General features: G+C 42.2%; 1 protein-coding gene across 1 annotated transcript in view; it reads right to left on the reverse strand.

The window, feature by feature from the left end:
* DAB1 (DAB adaptor protein 1) overlaps positions 1–27,706 on the reverse strand; it is a 643,380-nt gene that overhangs the window by 608,225 nt on the left and 7,449 nt on the right. Inside the window, exon 5 of the mRNA XM_081867205.1 lies at positions 15,842–15,924. The gene's annotated coding sequence lies outside the window, so the exon portion shown is untranslated. The remainder of the gene's footprint in view (positions 1–15,841; positions 15,925–27,706) is intronic.

Here is a 27,706-nt window from a genome sequence, read left to right on the forward strand (position 1 = left end):
TTGAATTGGGAGACTCCTTGCTATTTAATGATAATGAAAGGTAATTATTTCACACATGGCAGTGAAAGAAATTCTTCAGTTGCTTTATAAGACAGCGATGACGTATGGCCATATTCACACTAACGCAACTAGGACACAACTTCATGTTCACTTAAGCTGCATATACACCACACTTCCAATGCACACTGAAAGCACATTGTTTTCCCTCAAATAATCCTGAAAACTGTTGTTTACAAAGCTACAATTCCCAGCATCCTTACCAAACTACAGCTCCCAAGATGCTTTGGAGGAAAATAATGTGCTTAAAATGTATGGTGTATACATCAGCTCTGTTGTCCTCAACCTTTTCTCAGACATACTTGTACAGCAAGATGGTATAGTACCCTGCCCATCTGCATCCAAAATTTGTCTTGCTATACTACTTGCCCTGCATTAACCTATCCATATTTTGGTGCTCGCAAAAGGATGTCATATATTGATCCTCATTACTTGCATGGTCTTATTTCTGAGAACAGATGAATGGCATGTGTCAGTCACTGGTGCTCAGGCAGTTTCTCCTTCCTGCCCTTGTGGAAACAGCTTAGCATGCCACACCCAACTCTACATGTTGCACCAGCTAGCAAGTGCAGAGGTCTTCCTTTGTAGATGCTGCTGCTGTCACTACTTAGAGTATATCTCAGGTGTCCATGGCCTGCCAACCTCACCGACACCAGAAAAAGACATTGATATCATAATGAGAGGGTACAGTAATTGGCACATCTGCAGGAGGAGAAAGAGGAAGCAGGACAGGCTTATACAACATCAGCTGCACCGTCCTCAGATCCAAGATGGTAGATGAAGAGGGGGAAAGAGCAGACAGTGTTGAGCTTACCCTTATTTTGTACTACAGGCTGATCCAGCAATCATTATTGACATAGTGGAGAAATTCCGCGGAGCTTTCCAGGCTCAGTTCCTTCTATCAGGAACTGCACATGCTGAGATCAAAACAGTGATGTAGTGGTGACTGCATCACAGTGGTGAAGGCAACTTCAGAGATAAATGAGCTCTAATCAAGGGACACCTGGTACTAAAGACAACCCCCATAGGTCTACCCAAGAGAAACATATTGAGAGCTATTGTTCTAGCGATTTTCAGGCAAGTACACCCAGCTCCACCTTTTCCTATTTTAGGCAACTACAGACAGATCCTCAATTTCCTGTTCATTAGGTAAGCTACCAGATACACTTAGTGCCACCTTTACGTCCTGACAAAGCCTCTACTTCCAAGTATAGTTATGATCCTGGAGCCTCCTTACAGCCAAACAAGCACTCCCACCAGATCCAGCTTTGACTCCTGGGGCCAGAGGTGAAATTGACACGCCTATATTTATGGTACAATATATGAGCTTGTGCTGGGTGACTGGGTAAGTCAGCCTGCTTAATGAGTTCTTCAGGTGTGCTGGGGCTTTTTTTCAGGTTTCCAAGCCCTGTCCTCAAGTGAGATTCCTGCGGAGTCTAAATCAGACTTGTTCCTAACAAGAACATTCTGGAAATGTGTTGCATCCATAAGTCACTGTCATGGCTGTCAGGTAACTCGGCCCATAACTGCAAAGACCTCCCTCCTTAGGCAAGAGCTGTCCAGCTCTAGGGAGCCTCCTTGCCTGAGAAGGGACAGCAGAGAGCCATTGGATGTGGGGGCTGCCAGTAGACCCAGTCAGTGCCTTCAAAGTCCTGCATTCTCAAAGATATCTGAGATCCACTGAAAGTGCAGATCATGTCAGCCAGCCAGATGCACACTTTTAAAGCCCCTCCTCCTCAGGTAGAAGGCTGCCCAGAACAGAAAAACATTCCATTATCTATGATTTAACTTCCTTATTTTCCTCATTCAAATGAGCTTACAGGCCAAGAAGTTGCTACCTGAGAACTCTAGGGTCATTTCCTTCTCATTGCATGCTTGGGCCCTAAACTTCTCACTCATTACCTTTCCCCCTACTCAGCATGGAATAGGTTGGTAGAAGGATAAACTTTCACAAAAGAGTGAGGGGCTTGGGAATCAATACTTAACCTTCATGGTCACATTCTCTCCTCCATCCACTTGGCACATAGTCCTGCCTTGATTCCATATATTACATTCTCTCCTAGGATGGCCATGTGTCCTTCTGCACATGAAAAAGTCCTCTATTGGAAGGTCTCTCTGGTCCAAGTCTGGTTCAAAGAAACACAAGAAGGGAGGGGAGGGGCCTTTAAGTTGCCAGTCAACAGTTAGTACCTGGCAATCAAGCATACACAGGAGGTCACCTGTTAAGACGTATTGTATTTCCATTTCAGTTAAGGCAATCTTTTCTACATTTACATCTATACTTATAAATCAACACAAGCAGATGGGATGCAAATCTGTGTTCTCCTTTTTACTCTCTTTTGGCAACATCGCCCTGATCTTTCCCTTTCCCTAACACGATCCTTAACAGAGCACAGGAAACACAAGAAAGAAATGCTATCTTCTCTAGATCCAGAGCCATTTTGTCTGCACCAGGCATCAAAAATTATAACTCCCGGAGGTGCATTTGTTAGGGCAGACATTGGAAGTGTCTTCGGCATACAAACACGGACAAGACTGGAATGTGGCTGGTGTGCAAAAATAGCAAAGGGTATAATTAGCAAGACTTGAGCTGAATTAGATTTTCGCTACACTTCTGCTTTCAGCTGATTGAATTAATGGAGATGATGTTTCACAAAGTTTGCATAGAAAGAAGTGCCACTGTGGAGAAAATCAAGTGGGGGCTCTGGGGATGGGAAAAAGCACAGGAAATATCTAATAATGCCCCCCCCCCCAGCCCACTCCCACTGCCAAGCAATATAAGGCCTTGCTAACATTTGGAAGCATGGATTTTAGAACACTAACTTTGAACATGACTTGTTGGTCAAAAGTCAGTTTTCCAGGGTTTCTAGTTATCACATTTACACATACATCCCACACACCGTATGAAGTTTATGTAATTCTATGTTAGTAGTATCCAGCCATCTACCCTTTGCCAAGATGGCTTTAAATATCCATCCATGGCTAGACACTGCTATGGTCTAAGGACTAATGTAATAAAAGTTGTTCACACAGCTAGGCTGAAGTCAGTCATTCAGTGCAAGAACATAGAAAAATACAGTGTTAAGACCAGTAATCTAGTCAATGCTTTTTGAATTATGGTGCTGCAGGAGACTCTTGAGAGTCCCATGGACTGCAAGAAGATCACACCAATCCATTCTTAAGGAAATCAGCCCTGAGTGCTCACTGGAAGGACAGATGCTAAAGCTGAGACTCCAATACTTTGGCCACCTCATGAGAAGAGAAGACTCCCTGGAAAAGAACCTGATGTTGGGAAAGATGGAGGGCACAAGGAGAGGGGGACGACAGAAGACGAGATGGTTGGATAGTGTTGTCGAAGCCAGCAGCATGAGTTTGACCAAACTGTGGGAGGCAGTGGAAGACAGGAGTGCCTGGCTTGCTCTGGTCCATGGGGTCACGAAGAGTCGGATATGACTAAACGACTAAACAACAACAACAACAAATCTAGTCAAGTCCTTAACCCACAGTATCAAACAGATACTTGATCCAAAAGGTATATATGTACTTGATCTTTTTTAAAAAAAAAAAAAACATATTTTTTTTTTATTAACAGGCCAATCCAATCACATTATTTCCAAATCATATTACTTCCAAATTATACAACCAGATTTTTAAATTTTGTTGGGGGTACCCTTACATCAAGCTCTGAACAAGAATCAAAACATCACTTCTGTTACTGCTTTTATCAAACGGTTCTATCCAGATCTGTCCAGATAGTCTCTTATTACTTCTTCATCTTCTTGTTGTTATCATGTATTCCTTTCTTTGCAATCTCTGATAATCTTCGCAAGCAGGTTAGGAACAAACAACATCTGCGTGGGTTTTGCACACTCCAAAGGTCATATCTCATAAGGATAGCCGCCATTCCTCCCCTTCTTCAAAAAATTTATCCTCGGTCCGTCCTATTAATTTTCCCAAGCTTGCCACATATATCACAAAGGGTTTCTGCCAGGTTATCACTTTCAACCCATCATTTACATTCCAATGACCCTGGTCCTCCTCCCCTCGTCTTTCTTCAACAAGCCTGTCTTAACAAGACGCCATTAAAATCTGCGTCATAGAATTTTTCCTCCGCACTCCATATTTACCAGTCCTCTCTTCAATCGATAATTCACTCCACACAGCTCTTAAATTCTTGCTTGCGATTAGTAAAAGGCGATGATTCGTCTCTCTGGGGTGGAGGTTTATAAATACTCACATGAGGCAAAGAAAATAAAAGTTTTTTCCTCCACCCCCCCTCTTTTTTCGCTCCGCACATACCAGTCTCGTAATGGTGGTTCATCGCTTGATTTATTTGTCTCCTCCCGTCGCTCCAAACACAGAGATGCATTAATCAGCAACCTTATCTCTCGACCTTTGCTTCATGTAAGTGCTTCAGCTTCATTCCAATTATATATTTCCAATTATATTTTCGAGCTGAAGCGAACCAGGGCGCTGATTGGAGATAGCGTCAGGAAGCACCGAACCCACCGAAGGCAAATGCCAAACGTCCTGCACCCCCTTCTTTCGAATCCGGGGCTGCATTATGGACGTCGCTGGCAAGGCTGTCCCCCCATATCCTTGGGGGGGGGGCTAGGAAGGCTGAATACTTCCCATAGCAGCCTCTTTATTACCTTGTATGGGTCGGAGAGATGTTATTGTCAGCCATCTTCCAATGCGCCACCTGGTGGCCCCCATATATGTACTTGATCAATAGGTACCATATTAAGTTTTCTATTTGTCTCTCATTGTTTCACCAACTCCTACAATCATTCTTCCTGCGTCGTATTTACAGAAGATTTTCTTGGCCCTGAGATTTTAGGGTAACAAATGTTGTGATGGTCCAGGAGAAACAGCTGGACAAATGCCAGGGTGAAAGGTAGGCCAGGATGTTTGTTCTGATGAACACCAAAATTAAAACAAGAGAGAGTCTTGTGGCATCTTAGAAACTAAAACATTTCTCGTGGCATAAGCTTTTGGCTTGTTTTTCTTGCAATACACTAACATGGAAACCTCTCTGGAAATCAGGGCAGTTCAGTACTACTCAGAGACAAGCCCCAAAGTGCTCAATGGGGCTTGCTCTCATAGTTTCAGACTATGTTCAGTTATGTTCCCAGGGCATCTATAGGTCTCGTTATTGTGAGATATCTAAACACATACGTACAAATGATCCAACAATATGCAACTCTTTCTTTTCTATTTACAGCTTGTGACTCATCAGGAGTAAGTCCCATTGTGTTCAACGAAGCTGATAGTACTGGAGTATATCCAAGGGTGGCTTTTTAATATCCTGACTTTGCCATACCAAAAATCTCCTTTCTTTCCCTTAATGAACCCTGAAATGGCATTTCTGCATAGAACACAAAACAAGCCCCAGGGCAGACTATCACTCATGTTTTAAAGGCATCATTCAACCACGCATGACTACATAGGTATTTTGCTCAATATTAATTACCTGGAAGGGACGGGGGGGGGGAGAGAGACCAAAACTGTACACAACCCCAAAGCTTTATGCAAGTCTATCAGATTTTGTCCAGTGCAGGCTCCTTAGAATTTAAAGAGCAGAATCCTTACAATTACAATTTCTCTCACAGCATCTTCCTCACCTCAGTTTATGTGACCAGCATCAAATGAAACCTTTGTGTTAAGTATTTAATTGAAGCAGAACTATGACCAGTAAATCCAGCAGCTCACTCACCCATTAGACTTATACCCTTGCTTTCTTTTTTTAAAAAAATTGAAATGAAAAAGGAATTGAGATGCTGCAAACATCCTGCAGTAGAAGAATCTCCTTTTGTGAGATGTCAGCAGGAGACAATATATTCCGCTTGATAATTATGTACTTCTGCACAATCACGTAGCATTATATACAAAATCATCACACTGCAGAGATGAAAACAGCCTGAAATGCTAATTAGTTCCAAAATTAACAGTGATTTGATTTAATGTTGAATAAAGGTTTGCAGCGTTAATTTAGCTCAAAATGGTCACATGCTGGCGTTTTAAATAACTCAGCATGTCTTGTTCTGGATGCACAGAACTGCCATCTATTTTAAAAAAGTAACAGAACATGCTCAGTTTGACTGAGCACCCAAACTCAATGGCTAAATCATCCAGCAACACATACCCAGTGCCCCTTTAGAAGTATGGCTGGGAAACGTTGCAACGCCCCATTCACCCTTAGGAAATATAGGCCATACTGGCATTATGCAAAGTGGCAGAGGGAATAAACAATGAGGTAAGTCTGGTTATTAATTCAAGGCAGAGAAGCTGCCAGTTTGCAGATGTGGCACTATGAAGAGCACATTTCCAAGCTTTAGCGATAGTGGGCCCGGCAGATACACAGCCCCAACTGGAACACTGGTTCAGTCCTACTTAAGTGCCTGTGTGTGTTTATATATTTACACATATACATATAAATACACACACACATTTTAATATGCAATGTGATTCCACTAAAGAATAAAACGTTGGTTCCAGAATAGAAGTTTCAATGAATCAGCTTCTGATTCTAAAAATAACAATTCATTTCAGTTTATACATTTCTGATGCTAACAGTTCATAGACACTAATATATACATAAGCACTTAGGTGGCGATAGGCATATAGAATTTCCTGTTAGCCTTCAGGAAATTACTCATTTCCTGTTCGTCTGAAACCTCAGCTAGAAACATGGCAGTCTCCCCCCTAGGGATGCAGGGAAAAAATGTTAAGTGAATCAAACCAATTCACATCTCCTGGATTAATACATGTATCAGAATGCAATTATCGTTTGGATTTTGCACTTCCTTGAATTTTGCAACACAGTTCTCAGATCAAAAAAGTGCCAAAATGTATAAAATGCATATATTAGGGGGGAAATGCATTTATAAATATGTATAAGTTTTTATATGATATGCAATTTCTGTGCAGATTTCTGTAATGCAGCAACAGGATGATAGGACTTATTAATGAACAGATGCAGAATTGACATGGACCGGGCATTGACTGAACTGTACATCCCTTGTCTTACCCGGTGGAGAAGATGGGCTTTGGGGAAGTCAACTATACTAGGGGGAAAGATATACTGATTTGAAAAACCATATTCAGCCCTATATAAGCTACAGAGTCGGAGAAACATTTTTTCTCTGTCATTCTGGGATTTGGGCAGTAGAACTTTATGAGTATCTCCCATGTGTGGTCTTATACACAAAATATAATCTGTTCATACTCATGAATATGGCCTAATGAACAATTCCTGGAAATCCCAGCCAGGTATTCCAGTTAAACAAATCCAATAACCTTTTTTTTTTTTTTTTTTTTTTTGCTTTTAAACAGAATACTAAAAATGTGTTGCACTTGTTTTTACTCTTCTGTAGGACAGAGCTCTATTCTTTCTGCAGTTTCTAACAGTGCAATCCTATACATACCTACTCAAAAGTAAGTCCCATTGAGTTCAATGGGGCTTCCTCCCAATCAAGTGAGTACAGTATATGATTGCAACCTTAGGTAAGTACATTCAGACAGCTAACCAGTCCCTTGTTAAAAATGTCATCTTGAACATTGGATTAATGTCACAGCTGCAGAAATTCAAAAACTGAAATATTGTAAATAATATTTCCAGACATTGGTATAAAAACAAAAACACCATGTCAAGATATAATGGTTGGTGTTTTAATGGCAATGTATCTTATTATTATTATTTTTTTAAAAAAAAAGTAGCTACAAAAAATATGTCTTTTCCCTTCTATTTATGTTAATTTGACATTTATTAATGTGCACAGAAATAAACCTATATTTGGCTCAATGCAGCAAATGTTGAAATTATGACAACAGAATTTAATGATAAATCGATATTTGCTGAGGTGAAAAACGAAATGCAAAACCGGTCTGTCATTTCCACTAGTCATCGTTGAGATTAAACAATCCCGCAGTTTTCTGGTTCAGTGAGTGTGGAGAAGGTGATATATATATATATATATATATATATATATATATATATATATATATATCTCCAAGACAAGAAGCAGCCTGTGTCTGGCAAGCTCACACCACTCCATTTCCTGCAGCTTCAGCATTCCAAGAGCACTTGGACTGTGCTACACTTATTTTATTGTATAGTTCAGATGCACTTGGTCCAACCTCATCTGCATTTGCTTGGCTCGGTGAACCATTCAGTTCAATTATAGCAGATTACGCATGAGGTAATTGTTTAACTTTATGAATTAACGTACAGGAGGATACTAGGGGGAATGAGACACAGAGCAGAAAATTATCACTGGGAAAACTTCAGGTGACACTTTGGGGAGCAGCCAGCAGCCAATTCAGGTCATCAAGTGCAGGAATATTTGTAACCCGGCAGAAGAAAAAAGTTCTGAAACAGTTGGAACATGTCCACTTAACAACACCCCTCTTAACACCCCTAGAGAAACAGGAGGTGTGTGAGTGGGTAATATCTTCTTGTACCCTCAACCCCAGCGAGAGAGGCAACGTATTGGAACACAAGACCAAATTGCAGTCATCTCCTCTATTTCTCTTATGGACAAATGGGACAGTCAAATGGCTAGCAAGTTCCCTACATTCACTGCATATGTGGGTAGGACTTGAAGCACCTGAATTACATCTAGCACAATAAGAGTTTACTTCTCCTCAGGCCTATGCCTGTCTTTGGGACAGGCTTTTACTGCAACAAGATATCTGTAGGATATAGTATATATCATTTCTGTCTCTTTAAGGCCAGCTGTACTGGATCAACAGGTGAGGGCTACGTTGTCAGGGTTGGGCCAGATGGCAAGCAGATTCTTCCGCCAGCAGGATTAGACAAGCTATCTCATTTAGAAATATTGGTTGGCACCCAAACAACAAGTTAGACTTGGCCACGGTTGACAGCTTTAAGATCTTATTGGTTCTTTGTGTCACATGATGTCTGCTGGCCTTTGATTTGATCCCTGGCATCTAAAAAAGCAGGGTCTCAGGTAGCACCTGAGATGAAAGTCCTCTACCTGAGACACTGGAAAGCTGTTAGAAGAGACAAGAAAAGACAACATGAAGCCCTCCAGATATCAATGGACTGTAAGCTTCATAATCTTTGACCACTGCTCAAGCTGTCTGGGGGTGATGAGAATTTGGAGTCCAATAACATCTGGAGTATGCTAGATTGGCTACCCCTGAGGCAGCCAGTCTGATAAGGCAGCCTCCTGTGGTCCTATTCACATCAAACAATTGATTAGAACTTTTGGTCCTCCAGATGTTGCTGAACTACAGCTCCCATTATCCCTGGTCACTGACCGTGCTTGCTGGGTCTGATGGGACTTGTCATTCAACAACCACTGGCCAAAGGTTCTCCATACCTGATTAGATTATCACCTTGGTTCTACTCTATAACCACCATGGCTTTATTTATTTATTTATTATTAATTTGGTTATTGAATTTATATACTGCCCTATACCCAGAGGTCTCAGGGTGGTTCACAAAACAAAAACCATGGTTCCACCATGATAGGATAGCTAAATAATAACTAATCTGTATCCAATGATCTTGTACATGTGTCATCTCTTTGTTCCTTCATGACAAACCCTGTTGTTTCCCTTTGCCTTTATCCTGTCTGTGTAATATGAATTTCAAGTCTCTTCTGAGACTGTAGCACTTTGGGGTCCTGCACAGCACCTGGCACACATCTGACACCCAACCTGCACAGGTAAGAAGCATAGATGACCCATTATCACAAACAGGGATGTATTGTTGCGACCTACAATTTTCCATAGGTTGGATGTGATTGTGTGCTGTACAGAATTATAGATGCCTCCCAACTAATAAGAATAAATCACTGCATCTCTTCTCAGTAAATGCTCGGAAGAAATCACTCTTCCTCAGACATATGCCATGAGGTGCCAGTTATCATAGGCAGGCAAGTGAGGAGGAGGAGATCTGACATCTTAATGGGTTTGCCCTTCAGACCCTTGTAGGGAAGAAGGAGAGAGAAAAGTGGAAGGAAAGCCGTTTATCCTCCAGAGAAAGACCCCTGATTAGGATTTAGCTTGTGAGCCCGGGGTAAGTGGAATACATTAAACAATTTTATTTGAATTATGGGTGGGTGGCAATCTGTGTTAGTGCACTCTGCTTAAGAGAAGCAACACTGAACAAGGAAGGAGCTTTCAATTCCCATGGAAGAGACCATACTCAAGTCCGATGAGGGGTTCAATTATGGGACGACGAACAAGAAAGAGATTGTCTTGACTGAGGCTGCCACCTTCTGAGAATACTAGACCTTCAAGTTTTGCTGGTTCCAGAAGTTAGAAAATGCTGGGTGACTAAGCACACACACTCAGTTATGTCTACAGCAGAGGTGGCTAAGGTGGTGTTCTTCAGATGTTGTAGGGTGCCAGCTTCCATCAGCCCCAGAAAGGATGGCTAATGGTCTGAGATTATGGGAGTTGTATCTGATAACATCTGGATGGCACATTGGCTACCCCTAGAAATGGGCCCTGACCAAAGCTCTGCTTGTACATAACAACTAGAAGACCCAAAAAGGGGTGCACACCCTTATTCACATCAAAATATGCATTCAGCAAGTATAGCGATGCCAACTTATGGTGGCAATGCATAGGTTTCAGCTGCAGCTGCTACATGAAGATATTCCTTGCCAGAGATTCTAACCACCTCATTCCAGATGGGATTTATTATATGCAACATAGTCTTTAGGGTGAAAGAGAAAGAATAAAATTCTTTTATTCAACTGTGAAATTAAATGTGGATTAGATCTGAACTGATCTGTCAGTGGATTCGAGGCGTCATGTGAATTGCTCTTATTGCTTAAGCTATCTGACGCTTGCATATACAAAATCTGTCCTAAGAGTAAAAAGAAGGGCACTTTTTAAAGCGGGTTAAAAAATCATAATGCCAGATTATTTCTGTGTCTCCCAGGTAGCTGTGGAATTCAGGGGGAAAACAACAGAACACGTATTGGCAGAGACAGTTATTTCCCTCCCCCCCCCCCCATGACTCACCGAGTATAATCCATTGCAGAGTTTAGGAGTACATTGGGGCCCCTTTAGAAAGGATGATTATGACAATGATTACCAAGAGGTCCCTGAGAAGTGTAAAAAAAATCATGCTGATTAGCTTCCAGCAGTGCCATCCAGCCTTTGCAAAAGAGCCTGAAGTGAAATGAGAGGGATTGTCCATTGCTGTGTGTTAAGGGGAAGAATTCAAATTGAGCATCATGCTGGGCAAGCACATCGAAAACAAATACCTGTGACAAAGGCTCCCTGCAGAGTGGTTGCATACATCAGATGCAGTGCTTCCCTGTACACAAACTCTGAGATGGAGTTAAGGTCCATTTTGAAACTGGTTTTAATTGTGAGTATCAATGTGTTTGTTTTGCAACAATGGCAGCAGACTCCGCTGGTGGAGCAGCTGCAGAGAGCAAAATGCCAAAGGAAATAACAATTTAGCCAGTGATCCTTTAGGTTGGAGCCCTTGTGCCGAGACAGATGCAGGATTTTTTCTGTTTGAAGAGCAAGCAAAAACATACTGCTGTGGTCTTATTAATTAAACTCAGAAATATCAGCAAAGCCAGTTTGGTCACATGACCTTCAGCTGTTCCCATAAGTTTCTAATATTGAGGCAACTGAGAGAGACAACCCTCTTCTCAGTCAGTTGGAGGAGTTGATTTCTTTCCTCTGAATCCTGGCATTGCACCGAGGAGCTCAGGAAGGTGCTTTGTGCAAGACACAGAAGCCCTGTACAGGCATTATTGTTCCTGTGTTCATCCGGACAGGAACAGGAAGTCATCTAGTTACCCTGGCCTCTAGTCTTCACATGGAGCATTACCATTTGTAATGGTGGAGCCTTCAAGCACACAGCTGTACGCATGAAGTCTCTATAGCAACAGTCATGCTGTTCACGTGAAAACAAAAAGGTGGCACTGCCTGCACATCTGCACTCCCATGCTGATGAGCATAGGAGCTCAAATGCATGGTTTGGGCTAGTGGCAGACCTGAATTTGTTACCAAGTGTACACTCCACATGGAGCTTTAGCCAGTTATAATCCCCTGAAAAGTGTTTACTTTGCAAATGTGCCTTTGTGGCGTCTGTACTTTACAGCTTTAGTGTACACTTCAAACATCCTTTGTAAGCAAGAATTGTCCTGAAAGGCAGTTAAAACTGAACAGACTGGTATGAAAAGAAGTAGTGGCATGTGAACTGCACCCATTCAGAATACAGAGAAGTGATATTTGAAATCACTGCAACTGAAACAGCAAAATATCAGGGACAGGGATGAATTACATGTGTTACGGTAATTGTCTACCAGCAGGGAACACAAGTTGTAGTAGTTTATACAATTGATTACAGCCCCACTCCCAATTTGCCTTGAAATGACTGGGGTGGAATAGCATAATGAGTATGTGATTTGCATAATTAGTTACATAAATGACACAAGTTTCATAATTTTACCACAGCAGACAGTGAGACAAATAATGTAGGTTTTGGTGGAAGACAAACTGCAGCAGAAGGTAAACAGTGCTGCACGTGACCAATACAGGGCAGGGCAGAAAACAATGCCTTCGTACATCCCTAGTTCCAAACATACGCTTAAAAATCTAAACACTATTTCTGATCTTGCCACTGTTTTTCCAAAGGAATACCAGAAATGTACCAAGACACCTAGTATTAAGTTTTCATAAACAGAAAAGTGTGTAAACAGGTAATCAGAAAAAGGAAAGACGAAAGACAAATGTATTATATGAAATTCTAAGCACAGCGATGACTGACAGCAGGCTGTACTCTGGGTACCACATTGTACTACATTTTTTGTTTCATTATATGTTGGATAGCTCAATGAAAACATCAGTGTGGTGTGCAGCCAGCAGTAAGTCTATGTTAGGGATTATAAAGTAGAAGGCTAAAAATAAAAGTAGCCTGAAGGGTAAAATGCCTTTCTATAAATCTATGGTGCAGTTATATTTGGAATGCTATGTACAGTTCTGGTCACCCCATCTATAAAAGGGCATCTTAAGAGGCGGAAAAGACAGAAAAAGGCAACCAGATCATCAAGGGCTTGTGGCACATTCCTTAAGAGACAGGAATAGCTTATCCCCAGGATGTGGACCTGATTCTACACACACACACACACACACACACACACACACACACACACACACATTTCTGGTTTCCATAACCTACCAGTTTTGCTAGCAGCATCACCAAAACTAAAAATATAGTACAACAGGCATGCATACCTCTCCACTCACCCCTGCCCCATGATACAGATGGGTTGATCATTTGCTTAAGGGGGAGTGATAATCCCCTTCCTCATCTGATCATTCTGATCTGTAGGATGAGACTGTGTGCTTTGGGGGGGGGGGTATGTAAGAGTGTGCAATACTTTCAGGTGGCCACACACGGAACTGGCATTGGTTGGCCAAGGGTGTCTACAACTTTCGGGCAAAAAAAAAAACGGTTAGCCACCCCTAGTGGGGTGTATGTGTTTTAAACATGCTTTCAATGCATGGTGTGTACATAGTTTATGAGTGAAGCCAACCACATATTCTCAAGTGTGATAAAACTGGAATGACTCAGCCTTGAAAACAAATGCTGCCAAATCCAGGAAAATGTGCCTTGATGCCCTTTCAACCACACCTTAAAACAGCCTTCCAATTTCCGCCAGTGCCCTCCTGATGAGTTTTCACTACAATTTCTATCAACCAACACATCCAGCAGTTAGAAATTTTGGGAGTTATAGTCCAAAATGTTGGGAAGACACAAGGTTGGGGAAAGCTGCCTTAAAGGTCCTCACTCTAATTGCCTAAGGTTCTTCCAATAAAAGTAAACTATCAGAGGGAAATGGCATCCACGTCTACGGGTGATAAGCTGAGTTGAAAAACTGCGATGCTGTTGGTTTGTCAAGCTTCCTAGAACAGCTCTGAGGATCTTTACAAAATTGCATGGCTGAAGTTACTCTGAATGTTCTGTGTAGGAAGACCCTATAAATACGAATGAATGTACCTTCCTTTTTCAAGCAGGCTGATAACCTCCATGTGCCTCGGATATTAACTGGTCCTCTTACACACCCTTCCAAGGACAGAAAGCTATGCCATATAGGCTATGCATGTATGTGAGCTTGTTGCCCCCTAGTGGCTCTGCTACAGAAGTTGCAAACAGAACTACTCTCAGTGGTTCCTGAAGTCTGGGGCCAAAAAGAGTCTCTTTCATTTTGAGGGCTTTTCCACACCAAGGAGGCTAATTGTAACCATCTTGGTCATCAATCCCACCTTGAAGCCATTTTCCATTGTGAAAACAACCATCATTGTGCAGCTTTCCAGTATTTCTTATGGTTATTTTTCTTTTTAAAAAAGGTGAACATTTGCCACAATATGGCTTCCTCAAGACTGTTCAGCTATCCATAGCCTTTCATTCCTTAACTGGAAGAATATCATTGGTTTACAGTGGCAAGTAGAAAATAATGCTTCTCATCGTTAGTTAGATAATTATAACCTACCTTTCTTCTACTTTGGAACTCAAGATGGCCTACATGGGATTCTAAGGTAGGCTTCCATCAAGTCAGTTCCCAGGTCTGTTTAGTTTTAGCAAAGTAGCTGTGTGCCCTTAGACCATGGTCTGGGGCTGAGCTGGGACTCTCTCAAGAGTCTCTGTGCCATAATGACCAAAGGCACAGGTCATTCTTATAGTATAACAATGTGGAGGTTAGCAATTTAGATCTTAAGTGTGTTAGATCAGTGGTTCCCAATTGCTGAGGATCCCCTATTTTTCAAAAGTCAAGCCATGGACCCCCTACATTTGAAAATTTTGATAACTCTATGGTAGTTACCTCTGCAAACCAATTTTTTGAATTGGCTTTGAATAAGCAAATGATTTTAGGTATACTAAAAAACCAGGCCATAAAATATGTGATTTTACCATGCAAAAATGACAAAAAAATAGTTGGGGGGAGGCAAGGGATGGGGCCACGGACCCCCTGGGTGCATTCTGTGGACTCCCGGGGGTCCCCGGACCCCTAATTGGGAACCACTGTGTTAGGTGTTTTCATTGTTCTGAGACACATGCAAATGTTTTAATGCTCTGAGTAGCTGTGCAGGGCAGTAGAGAATACTTGTACTATGAGCTCTAAAGAGTGTAGTGCAAGCATGATGCAGTATTAACAGTGCCAGTCTCTGAGCAGGTAAATCAGGATTAAAATCCTTGCTGACCTGGGCTCAGTAACACTCTCTCATTCATAGGCTTGCTGCGAGTATAAATTTAGAGCAACCTCTCTAAATGCTGCCCTGAGAGCCTTGCAGCATACAAAGGGGGGGGGGTATTTCTCTTGCTTAAAATATTTTTCCATTGTAAAGTGGAAAATGAAAATTTGTTCCATTAGAAATGTATATTTCTCCCTCCAAACCATGTCAAGTTTACATGGTCACCTACTGATTATTTACAGGACTGTCTTTTTATGCACGCACCTCCTGCTATATCTTTTTTTCATTACTCTGGTCCACACTGATAACTAATTTCATTCATTTGTACATTTCTGATGCCTGTTTGTTATATACTTTCCTTGCCTACAGCAAAGCTTGCTCATGAATTCATCTGCAACTTCATACACTTCCGTGCTAATCAGAGAAAGTGTTCGTTTCCTATTTAAAGATGCGTCTCAGCTCAGGGAGAATTAAAATCCCTCATTACCTTTAAAGGAGGCCAACACAACAACTAATAGCTACAACTAAATTCATTCACATCGTTAGTATTCAAGACTGTCCTTTGAACTCCAGTCCTTTTGCTTACCAGGCTCACAGCTTGACCTTCCCAAGTCATTGGAATGGATGGATTTTATGGCTTTAGAAACAGCTTTTCATTCTTCTGTGTTCCTGTTGATAACAACCAAGTACAAGATTGGATTTCTCAACCCACAGGTGAAATATTGAAAAGAAATAATCATTTTAACCACCACTGTTTATTGGTGTTAAATAGACAATATTGTTTCTCCATAAGTCAGGGCCCAATGCAGACCTTTAGATGTATTGGCTTAAACAGAAAACACTTTTATCAGATTTAACTATAAGAATGATAATTGCATACATCTACTTCTAATTATTTTTTAGGGAAATCAATGATCAAGCTATTGCAATCTGGTAAAAATCTACATCTTTGCTCACAAAATCTTTCAGAAGAAAATAAATATTTACAGCATCCTCTAATATTCAAATCTCAGCATTTCAGATCTGATGTTTTCATTAAGTGCTTCATCGTTTCACAGTTCAATAACATCTTTTGCCGCTTTATCCAGGCAATCAATGCTAACTGACTGTTTTTGCAGTATTCAAGTCCAAAAAATTTGGATCAGCTACAATCCTCAGGCTACAATGCAAACTCTCTTTGCACCAGACTGGGCAGGTAGAGGGAGCTGGGTTGGGTGGATGTATCCCTTCACTGGCTGCCACTGGTGATGAGCTCCCCTTCCACCCACCAAGAGGTCCAGAAGAAGTACTGCTTGACAGGATACCTGCCAACAGTAGCCCACAGAAGAATCTAAAACAGGGAATTCTGGGGGCTTAAGAGAGAGGGAGTAAGCCAGAAGGCAGGGGGCCTCCTCAGGAGTTGCACTCACCCTATGTAACGTCCTCCCATCAGATGACAAGGAAATAAACAACTATCTGACTTTTAGAAGACATCTGAAGGCAGCCTTGTACAGGGAAGTTTTTAGTGTTTGATATTTTGCTATGCTTGAATGCAATGCAGCTGCTGGTCAGGCAGTGGCTTAGCTGCTCTGTCACCCACTGCCAGCAGCTGGCCAGAGTTTGGACATTAGAAAACAGTAGGACTCCTGCATTTACCAATAAAATGTTGCACACAACAAGCTATTTTGTGAATATCCAGGCTTGCCTTCTCTTCCTTGAAGGATCTCTCTTTGACAGCAGTTTTAACATCCTGGTACAACCGCCTGCAATGCAGGAATCTCAGCTAGCTAAAGCATCCATGGCAGATGACCACCTGACCTCCACTTAAAAAGCTCCAAGGAAGGAGAGTCCACAACCTCCCAAGGGGAACCGTTCCACTGTTGAACAGTTCTTACTGTCAGAAAGTTCTTCCTGATGTTTAGTTGGACTCTCCTTTCTTGTAACTGAATTCCATTGGTTTGGATCCTACCCTGCAGAGCAGGAGAAAACAAGCTTGCTCCATGTTCCATGTTCCATGTTCCAGCCCTTTCGGTATTTGTAGATGGCTTTCATATCTCCTCTCGGTCTCCTCTTTTTCAGGCTAAACATACTAAACATCGTTCCAGTTACATACTAAACATCGTTTAATAGCTCTGCAATACAACAGCACACAACCAAAAAGTATCACACTGGCTGTTCATGTCATGTCAGACTGCTAAATCAAATATCCAAATTCATGGATATTTGGATTCATGAGTGAGCTCACAGATGCCAACAATGAGTTTTGGGTGAAGAACATTAGAAGGCAGGAAGCTTTGGTGACTGGGGTAAGAGTTAGAATCAGCTGATAACTCCCAAGCAACAACAGCATTTTATTGGTGGCTTCTGCACAGTTAAATGTGCAAAAAGCACTGGTCTATGGCATATGAAAGAATAAAACGTTTAATGAGTTCTCACTATGCCAAATTACTTTAGTCTTGTCCTGCCCAGTTCATCCGGTTGCACCTAAGTGGATCTGATTTCCAATCAGAAAGCAAATGAGCACTTGACCTATATATTTCCTTTCATATTTATCCACACCCCAACTTCTGTTTTCAATGACTGCACAAGAACAATTCCTGTGGGGGTCTCCATTCATTTCAAAGAAACATAACTAGCAACAAACTCAGTGTAACATGGAATGGAGAGTTCTGCTCTTCCGTTGTAAAGGATGGAGAAATAAAACACACCTGAGCTCCAGGGTTCAGAATATTGGTTTGGAAAAAGTATTTTAAATAATAGGTTTACCTGGAGAAAGTAAATTGATGTAATTGCCATGTTAGCTTCCTCTCATGCAATATTCTGAGAATCTATAAATATACCAGCATAAATTCTGATCTGACACAGACCAGAGTAACACTACTCATATCAGTGGAGGTCTCCTGGATTTACACCACTTTCAGAAAGTAGCTTTTCTGTATTTAGCTTTAATTTAAAAATAAATGAATTTTCCACAACACTGACAGTATTGACCTTGCATATTATCCAAATAGAATTTTTTAATGAAACAAGAATAACACAAGAGTACATTTATAATAGATATGCAAATATTGGTCTTTTCTTAAAGGTCTCCCCATCTACACTCATGGGGCTTGCTTGCCTTACGTGGGAGGTGAACCCAGTGTGCATTTATTAAAGTGACAGCAAAAAAAGGAGTTCATAGCTACAGTCAGAACATCGATTAGATTTTTTTATAAAAAGGAAACAAAACATTACAGAAGAATTGTGCTTCTGGAGCTCTCTGTCTAAGAGATATCATATATTAATTTGTCTCCTTCCTGCTCAGCCCAGTTTTTACTGCTGTCTTTCCAAAGCAAATCCCTACCTTGGATGGACAGATTAAAAACAACAACATAGCCCTTCTACATTCTATAAGAATCATTCTACAGTGGTACCTCGGGTTACAAATTTAATTCATTCCAGAGGTCCGTTCTTAACCTGAAACTGTTCTTAACCTGAGGTACTACTTTAGCTAATGGGGCCTTCCTGCTGTTGCCGTGCTGCCACCGCGCGATTTCCGTTCTCACCCTGTGGCAAAGTTCATAACCCGAGGTACTACTTCCGGGTTAGCGGAGTTTGTAACCTGAAGCGTCTGTAACCCGAGGTGTTTGTAACCCAAGGTACCACTGTATGTGTCTTGATCTTCTTTTGTCAAGCATAATTAACATTCTATGTGCATGAGTAGGCTGGACCATAAAGAAGGCTGGACCATAAAGAAGGCTAATCGCCGAAGAATTGATGCTTTTGAATTATGGTACTGGAGGAGACTCTTGAGAGTCCCATGGAGTGCAAGAAGATCAAACATATCCATTCTTAAGGAAATCAGCCCTGAGTGCTCACTGGAAGGACAGATCGTGAAGCTGAGGCTTCAATACTTTGGCCACCTCATGAGAAGAGAAGACTCCTTGGAAAAGACCCTGATGTTGGGAAAGATTGAGGGCACAAGGAGAAGGGGATGACAGAGGACGAGATGGCTGGACAGTGTTCTCAAAGCTACCAGCATGAGTTTGACCAGATTGCGGGAGGCAGTGGAAGACAGGAGTGCCTGGCGTGCTCTGGTCCATGAGGTCACGAAGAGTCGGGCACGACTAAATGACTAAACAATAACAACAGGCTGGTTTACCAGGGATTTGCGGGGGGGGGGGCAGTGCAAGCATAAATAAATAAATAATCTAACTTCCCGTGTAAGATTTGTGGTAGCAAATTAGGATGAATGTTCAATAAACAGGTCCTCTGGAGGAGCCTTTTCTATTTAAAAGTGAATTTATTGTGCTAGAGCAGCAGAGCCCTTTAAGCTACTTTCCTTGCACAGATCTAAATTATCAACATGCTTTTGACTCCCTCCTGCAAAATACTTTGATTCTGGGGGCACCCTTGGGAGAAATGCTAGTGTACAATTAGCAACAGTTCTCTCCAAATGTTCAAATGGCAAGGGATGTATTTGCTTCTGCCTTGTTTTCCAACACCTACATTCCACACACACACCCCCAAGAAGTAACCATCAGGGTCATCAGGGGTTAGCATTGTGAGATATCTCCAGAGGCCCACACCCTAGCCCTACCCACTGCTGATCACTACTATCTCAACCTTGATGGCAACCGTCAGGCCCAGACAAACAGGGGAAAGGACATGGTGCTTTAAATTGCAGGCGTGTGCCTAGAAACACGACACAGAAGGTAATCCAGATGTGCCCTAAATTACTCATGATGACCACATATTTTCTTAGGAGAGGGGATGCAGCTCAATGTCAGAGCACCTGCCTTGAATGTAGAAAGTACCAGGTTCAATCTCTAACACCTCCACATGAGACTGGAAGCATCTCCAGTCTGTGACCTCAGAGAGCTTCTGCCAATCAGTGTAAACAATACTGAGCTCCATGGACCAATGGTATAAAGGCAGCTCCCCATGTTCCTTAGCCCCACCAGCTTTCCTGACTGGTTGCCTTTGGTGACTAATTCCATTCTTTCTTTTCTCTTATACCTCTGCTTTGCTGTGTCTGTGTGCACACACACTTAGATGTGCTCAAGCGATTAGCCTTGGGAATATTATGGTTTATATATTGAGTGGACATAATTGATTTGTTCTCAGATTATTTAATGGCAGCAGGTGGCAGCTCCCTAGCAAAGAATGGTACGCCAGCGACAAATTACTTTCTCATATGTTATGCTTGTTTCCTTCATTATGGAATGTACTTAAATGCAGCAAGGCAAAGTCAGATGAGGAAGCCGCAATTGATTTCATATACATTTGCCATGACCCTGTGACAGATTTTGTGAGCTGGTCTAGAGCATGGCCCATGACCAGCGAGGATGATTGTTGTAGTCTAAGAATACCAGGAGGGCCTCAGTTCCCCAACCTGAATTTAGGATATTGATTCTACACCCTCACCACACAGACACATCTTCTTACCTGCCTGACATTAGTAAGGCTCTGTGCTGGCTGAAGCTGATGGGAATTGGAGTCTAATAATATTTGGAGGTCTACAAGTTTCCCATCCATACCGTAGATTATGTGTATTAACATACCCCTTAACTGTCCTGGGGGAAAGGGACATCCTGTTTTTCCCTGCAAGAGCATGATGGCCATTTTGGACATCGTGCTCCCACACAGTTTGGGGACATGATCTTGCCCTGAAAAATAGCTTTTTGGGGAGCCAGCATCTTGTGTGCCACCCCCAAATGGACATTTTGGGGCTGCCATGCTTGGGGGAAAAAACATTTTTCTCCAGGGCCACAATCTTGCACAGGTCAAGTGACTCACATGGAAGTGCAGTCCCAGAAGATGGTTTTTCCATTCATCGCATTGGAGGGTATGTATCAGGTATTATCTTCAAATATTAGAAGACGTTAGTCTCACTGTGTACCATGTCAATGGGTTAGGTATGGGGAAAGCACAAGTAGATTCAGAGAGAGGGGTCAGTATCCTGTACCCACTAATCACCAATCCAAATAGTAGATAGAAAAGAGTTAAATTCATTCTCAGTCTTCCTTCCTCTAAGCTCTCTCCGGCATTTCCAAATCTGCTTCAGGCAGTTGGGGAGGTAGGGATTGCTGTAAAGCAACTGCAGCAAACAGCATTGAAAAAAGGAGAGCATTTGCACATTTAAGGAGCTTGGGGAAATACCGCTCCTTGCTCCTGTGAAAATACTACATTTGATCCGAACATCGAAATGAGTGAATGTTCTGTACATCTCTGAATGTTGCCACTTGTATTTCATAATCATTCTTCTGTGGTTCTCCTGGTTTAAGTCGTGAAACCAATATGAAGACATTTTCACACAGACAGGTGCAGTCTCAGCCTCAATCAATCATTCTGTAATTAGGAGCCTGTCAAGAAGGGCTAAATATATGTTCTGGGATTTCAGCACTGCTGCAAGCTTTGTGGATGCAAAAGTTTGCCAGGGAGGAAACTATGGAACAGCAGCATCTATAGACATCAGAGACAGAAATGCTAATTTGGCTTCTGCCTATTGTTGCATAGTAATTAAGTGTCAATCCTCACAACTTTCTGTGATGGCAGAAAATGGGCTGAAAATGATACTGACCGTTGTTTGGCTAATGTCCTCACTCAATACACTTTGGGGAAATATGCATAGATGTACCAACTCATGACCTGCACTTGCGGTTAGGTGCACAAACTATTGCTTCACCACAAGGCAACCAATATGCTGGTTTCAAATCAACTTTCTGAGAAGATTCATCAGACTACCACACACTCCTTTCAGCAGATTCCATACCTCCACCCCTTCCTTCTGAGTGGTCAAACAACAGTTTGAGGGAATAACAGCTGAGGGTGGGAGAGAGCAGCGACTGTAAAGCAAGAAGTTGTGAGCTTGGCCCATCACGCAGAGATCCAGAACTGGTGGTGCTGATGCTCATTGGCACCAGTAGGGCAGAAGACAGTGAGGCCAACAGTAGATGGGAGCCGGAGCCAATGACAAGCAGAGTGAATGGCAGTTTTGCCTCGTCCTCCATCCTACTGAGTTCTATGATGGCAACATTCAGGAAGAGGAAGCTGACAGCCAATGTCAACCCCCTGGGCTGGATGTTAAGCAAGATGGTAGGCAGGTGGGAGTTGTGCGAGGCAGACGGAGGCTGGTGGGACATTGCACCATTTGCCCTAATGCCTGGGATCCACAAGTGAAACAGTTCACTGGAGAAATCAGATGAGATGACACCCAGAGCCCTAATACAGAATAGGAAGTGCCACATAAGAAAGTACAGGGCTCAGGGGAAAGAAACAGGTGCCTTGGGAGAATCAGTCATCCAAGCCAGGAATAGCAAACATTTGGCCATCCAGACATTCTTGTGCCCAGTAAGCCCCAGCCAGAATGGACAGTGGCCAAGGATGATGGGAGTTTTAGTCCAGCAACACCTGCACTACATTGGGAGAGCCACAGCTTTTAACCCAGGCTTCCCACACAACCCTCCAGATTTTCAAGGGGCACATGGAACCGTGTAGGACAAATTGGTTAAAATCACTCCCCTCTCCACTTCCAACAGTGGAGAAATCCCATGAGCAGAGTTCCACTTGTGGAATCTCTGGATCCAAGCCACTGGCTTTGAATGGATTTGTGAACGTTAACCATCCATTGTACATGGCTTTCCTTTGTTGTGTCTAAGTGAGCAGCAAAATAAACTTCTCTTTCTGTAAGAAAACTTACAATAGATCTGTGGCGGTGATTGGATTCTAGCAAAAGGGTCTGCCTTCAGTAATCAGCACCTCTTTTGTTGAATGCACAGGATGAAAGTTGGTTAAGGCTATAGCCAGAAAAGGAAATGTAAAGAATACAATTGAATTAAGAGTGCTATTAAATACAGGGGGAAGTTATCTAACATCTGCTTAACTGTAACTCCTCTTAGCAGGTAATATCAATGATCCATCAATCAGAGAAAGCGGGGCTTGGAGGAAAGCATGGGAGAGGGGATAAGAAAATCAATATGCAGTAGACGCGGTGGACTAATAGAAAATCAGTATCTGTGGTGCTGCTGCTCACTCACTTGAGATGCCAACACTTTCTAACAAGAGTTTCTGCAAGTGAGTGCCAGGCTGCTGCTGTACTGGGGCAGACAGTAATAAGTGGCCACCGTTCCTGACCAGTAATGGAGGAGAAGTTCAGGTAAGGAACAGTCCAGCTCTATGATTCTATGGTCATGGTGCTCAACACACTTCCCCAAGAGGCATTATATTCCACCATTCAATATTTTGGAAATATGAAAACAGGAGAAGTGTGGCATGATAAGGAAAAGAACAGGAGACTGTGTTTTCTTAATGATTCTATAGTCATGGTGCTCAACACACTTCCCGAAGAGGCATTATATTCCACCATGCAATATTTTGGAAATATGAAAACAGGAGAAGTGTGGCATGATAAGGAAAAGAACAGGAGACTGTGTTTTCTTAATGCAAGAAAGCTGTTATACTTGCACAGAAACAACAGGTGCAATGGTTACAGGGCCTGATGAAATGTAGCTTATGCCTTCAGCAGCCCTAGGGTAAATGGCTGTTTTTCGGAAAGACATGGTTCAGTGGCAGAGCACATGCTCTGCATGCCAAACATAGCGGCTTCATTCCCTGGTATCTTCAGACAGACTCTTAAGACAAAGTCATGTGTCACCTACAGTTGAGCACAATTAAGCTCAAGCGATGCTACAGTAATAAACCGCTTGTGTGGGAAATGGCTTTGCCAATGAAAGAAGATGTGATAGGTTATTATAAAGTGGCCTTCCCCAGTAAGGTGCACTCCAGACCCTGACTGCATGGTCAATGGTCAGGGCTTGTGAGAGCAGTGCTGCTCAACATCTAGAGGGCACAAGTTCAGGAAGGCTGTTCTATAGCAGGCTGTTGGCCTTTTAGCACTCATGATTCTCTATAGTTGTTGAAATCTTTCCAACAATCTACCGGCTCCTAATAATGGTTTATAAATAACACCTTTATAGGAAATATGTCCTTCATACACTGAAAATAATGAATATGCATTTTCCTTTCTTTTCCCAGCTCCCATCTGCAGGGAACATATGCCACGCACAGCCATTCCAAAAGATCAGAAGAAGGTCTAAAGTACACAAGCTATAAAATATGCAGACTACGTCCTCACACAGAAAAATCACATTCCTAAACGGGAGGGGAGAGGGGGTGAGGAGCCACTTTGCTGTTAATGAGGGTTTAATTAATTGTCAGCTTGGCTCAGTCATTGAGGGCTTTCACCTCTACCCCAGAATGTCATGGTTGCCAGGCCTACATTGGGGTCTGAATTCATTGCCAGTGCTGACACTGCAGTCTTACATTAGAGGTCCCAACCTTCCTATAAAGTGCTTCAGCTGTAAGGGTCTTCTGGTCTCCAATGGCAACTCCAGCTGGTAGGTAAAATGATGCTGGCTGGCACTTTTCAGACAGAGTACAGATGGAGCCACTTCCTCTCCCTCTCTCTCTCAACAAAAACCCCTGTCCAGTGTGAATAAACTAGGTTCTAAAAGGAGCCACAGCTGTGTGCTAGCACATCATAATAGGGTGCATGAGTGAGGTGGGGCAATGGACAGGGAATTGTGTTTGATCAAAGAAGGTTCAACTCCCACTGCTCAGTTATGGGTGGCCCTGAAGCAAGTCAGTTTCTGTCCAACGGTGCTTGATATGTTACCAATCAGCTCCAAAATGCATGAAGGTATTGGCTTGTGAGAGTCACCACAAGAATGAAAATCAGTGGAAACTGTGGTGTCTTTAGGATATATATATACAACCTTTGCACATAAAGCCTGAACACAGGATAGAAGGGCTTGCAGCATTAACACTCCAATATATCTTGCCTATCCAAGCCACAGCCCAGAGCAAGACAAGCCTTTGTGTTTCCAGCTTCCAGTAGCAACCAAAACTCTCTCTTTTACACAAACACACAGACCACCTCCTACCTGTTCTCCATCCTAGGATGATATGTCAAGCCAGGTGAGGGGGCAATGCATACCACATTAAGACCAATACCTTACAAACAGACTGCTTTGACTTTTTAAACAGATTCTTCTACTAGATTCTGTAACTTCACTAGATACAGAATCACAGGCCAGGAAATCATGCAGAGTGACACACACACCCAATAACATATACAGTGGTACCTCAGGTTACTAACTTAATTCGTTCCAGAGGTCCGTTATTAACCTGAAATTGTTCTTAACCTGAGGTATCATTTTAGCTAATGGGGTCTCCCACTGCCGCCGCGTGATTTCTGTTCTCATCCTGAGGTAAAGTCCTTAACCCAAGGTATTACTTTCAGGTGAACAGAGTCTGTAACCTGAATTGTTTGTAACCCGAGGTACCACTGTAGCAGTATTATTTCCAAAGTTCCATCATGCCCCATTGCTGCATTTTCCATGTGTATGCTTCTCTGCTATGATGCACCAACAAAAAAAAGGCTTCCTATTCAATATCCCCTAATTTAGTATCCTAGTTCAGTATCTCCTAGTTAAGATTCTCCCTGCCCCCATGGCAGTGTAGAGGGTAACCTTTGGTAAGAGGAAGTATGACTGACACACTTGCACAAGACTGACATCATGTCTTATTTTACTTGTGATAGCAACTTTTAACTTCAGCCTCTAAAAATGAATTACAATCTTATTCCAAGATCATTTTCGACAATATTGGTTGCTAGTAAGCTCTTGCTGCTTCTTTTGCATTGGCTTCCCTTTCACCAGCCTAGTTTAGAGCCAGTTCATACATCTATTTAAAACTGTTATATCCAGCAAACACATGCATGATGGGTGAGCTACCAAATAGCAGCAGCCATTCCATCAGCCCATAGTAGGCAGGGTGCACAAGGTCTACTGGGCCACTTCACCTGCTCAGCTAAGAGGCCAGCAACTTTTAGCTCCTCCTCTCATTGAACTCTTTCCAATTCAGCTGGTTGTTACAAGAAGTCTTAACTAAGAGCTAGTAGTTGCGTTTGCTCCCCCCCCCCTTCCTCCTTCTCAATTCCTTTTCCTTTGTTGTCATATCTTTCAGAGAGCCAGTGTGGTGTAGTGGTTAAGAGCGGTAGTCTCGTAATCTAGGGAACCGGGTTTGATTCCCCGCTCCTCCACATGCAGCTGCTGGGTGACCTTGGGCCAGTCACACTTCTTTGAAGTCTCTTAGCCCCACTTACCTCACAGAGTGTTTGTTGTGGGGGAGGAAGGGAAAGGAGAATGTTAGCCGCTTTGAGGCTCCTTCGGGTGGTGATAAAGTGGGATATCAAATCCAAACTCTTCTATAAGGCTGAGGGTTGGGGCTACCTTTTCCCTGATTCCTGCAAATTGAGCTGCAAACTTTTTGTGGCATGAAGAGCAGGGTAAAAATATTGAAATAAATAAGTAAGTAATCAGAGACAGAACATATGCACAATACTTTTTCACTGATATTTTTCACACATTTGACTGAGAGTTGTCAAGTACTGAATAATCAAGTTATTGGAGATCGAGAAATTTGTGAACCTGGGGAACTGAGTGTGTTGTTGTATGCTGTTTACATAGAAATTCACTACAAGGGGAGTTAATGGTAGAATTAAACTTCATTCCTGGGACTCAGCTACATTAATAAAGAAACAACGATTTGAATGCACTAGAAACATACAACAGCAGATGGCACCAGGAAGCAGGAAATTTTTATACACAGTTTTCCATAGGGTTCCCCCCCCCTTTTGTTATAACGATCTAATTTCTGACTTATTTATAGCATTTTTTCCTATGTGTAGATCCACCTTGGATGAGGTCTCGGAGCTTACATATCAGTAATAACTTCTCCAGACAAGTCACACCACCAAGGTGACCTCCTGGGTTATAGTTGTTTCTCTTAAAGGATATTTAGTTGATAATGTATACATTGCATTGAGCATCATCCCTGGAGAAGTGAGCATCATACTGATAGCGGGGGGGATGACACAGTTCACTCTCTTTCGTACGGATTTTTAGGGGCCCAGGACAAGCTAAAACCAATCCCAAAACCACCTGACCTACAAAGGGAAGTAGTGGACATTTTTATCTGCTGGTAGATTTATGCCCAAAATGTCATGGTTTGTTGTTTTAAAGTTCACTCTGATACAAATGAATGATGGTCTATCATGCTGATTTGTAGAGCAAGGTAGTCCTAACATCACTACATTCGACATTAGCTTCCTACACTTAGTGAGGCTTAGCAAGGGAAAGAGCTGTATAAAATGGATGGCTACATAACATTTAGTACAGAAGATGCTTCTGGATGACAGCTTTAAGAGTATAGTAGCACAGGAGGGAGGAAAAAGCTCTTTGTTTGGTCTCCTGTTAATATTGGTGTAAATAAAATGCCTTGCATTCCTCTATATAAATTTAATTAGATTTATTTCTGAGATATTGTGTTCCCTTTTTATTTGGTGTGCTGGACTTAGTGCTCTGCTACCATAAAGATATTGAAAAGATGCCATCCAGATTATGAAATAACACGTAAGAAATTTAAGAAA

This window comes from Podarcis erhardii (genome assembly GCF_964252035.2).
Source record: "Podarcis erhardii genome assembly, chromosome: 6".
Taxonomy (NCBI): domain Eukaryota; kingdom Metazoa; phylum Chordata; class Lepidosauria; order Squamata; family Lacertidae; genus Podarcis; species Podarcis erhardii.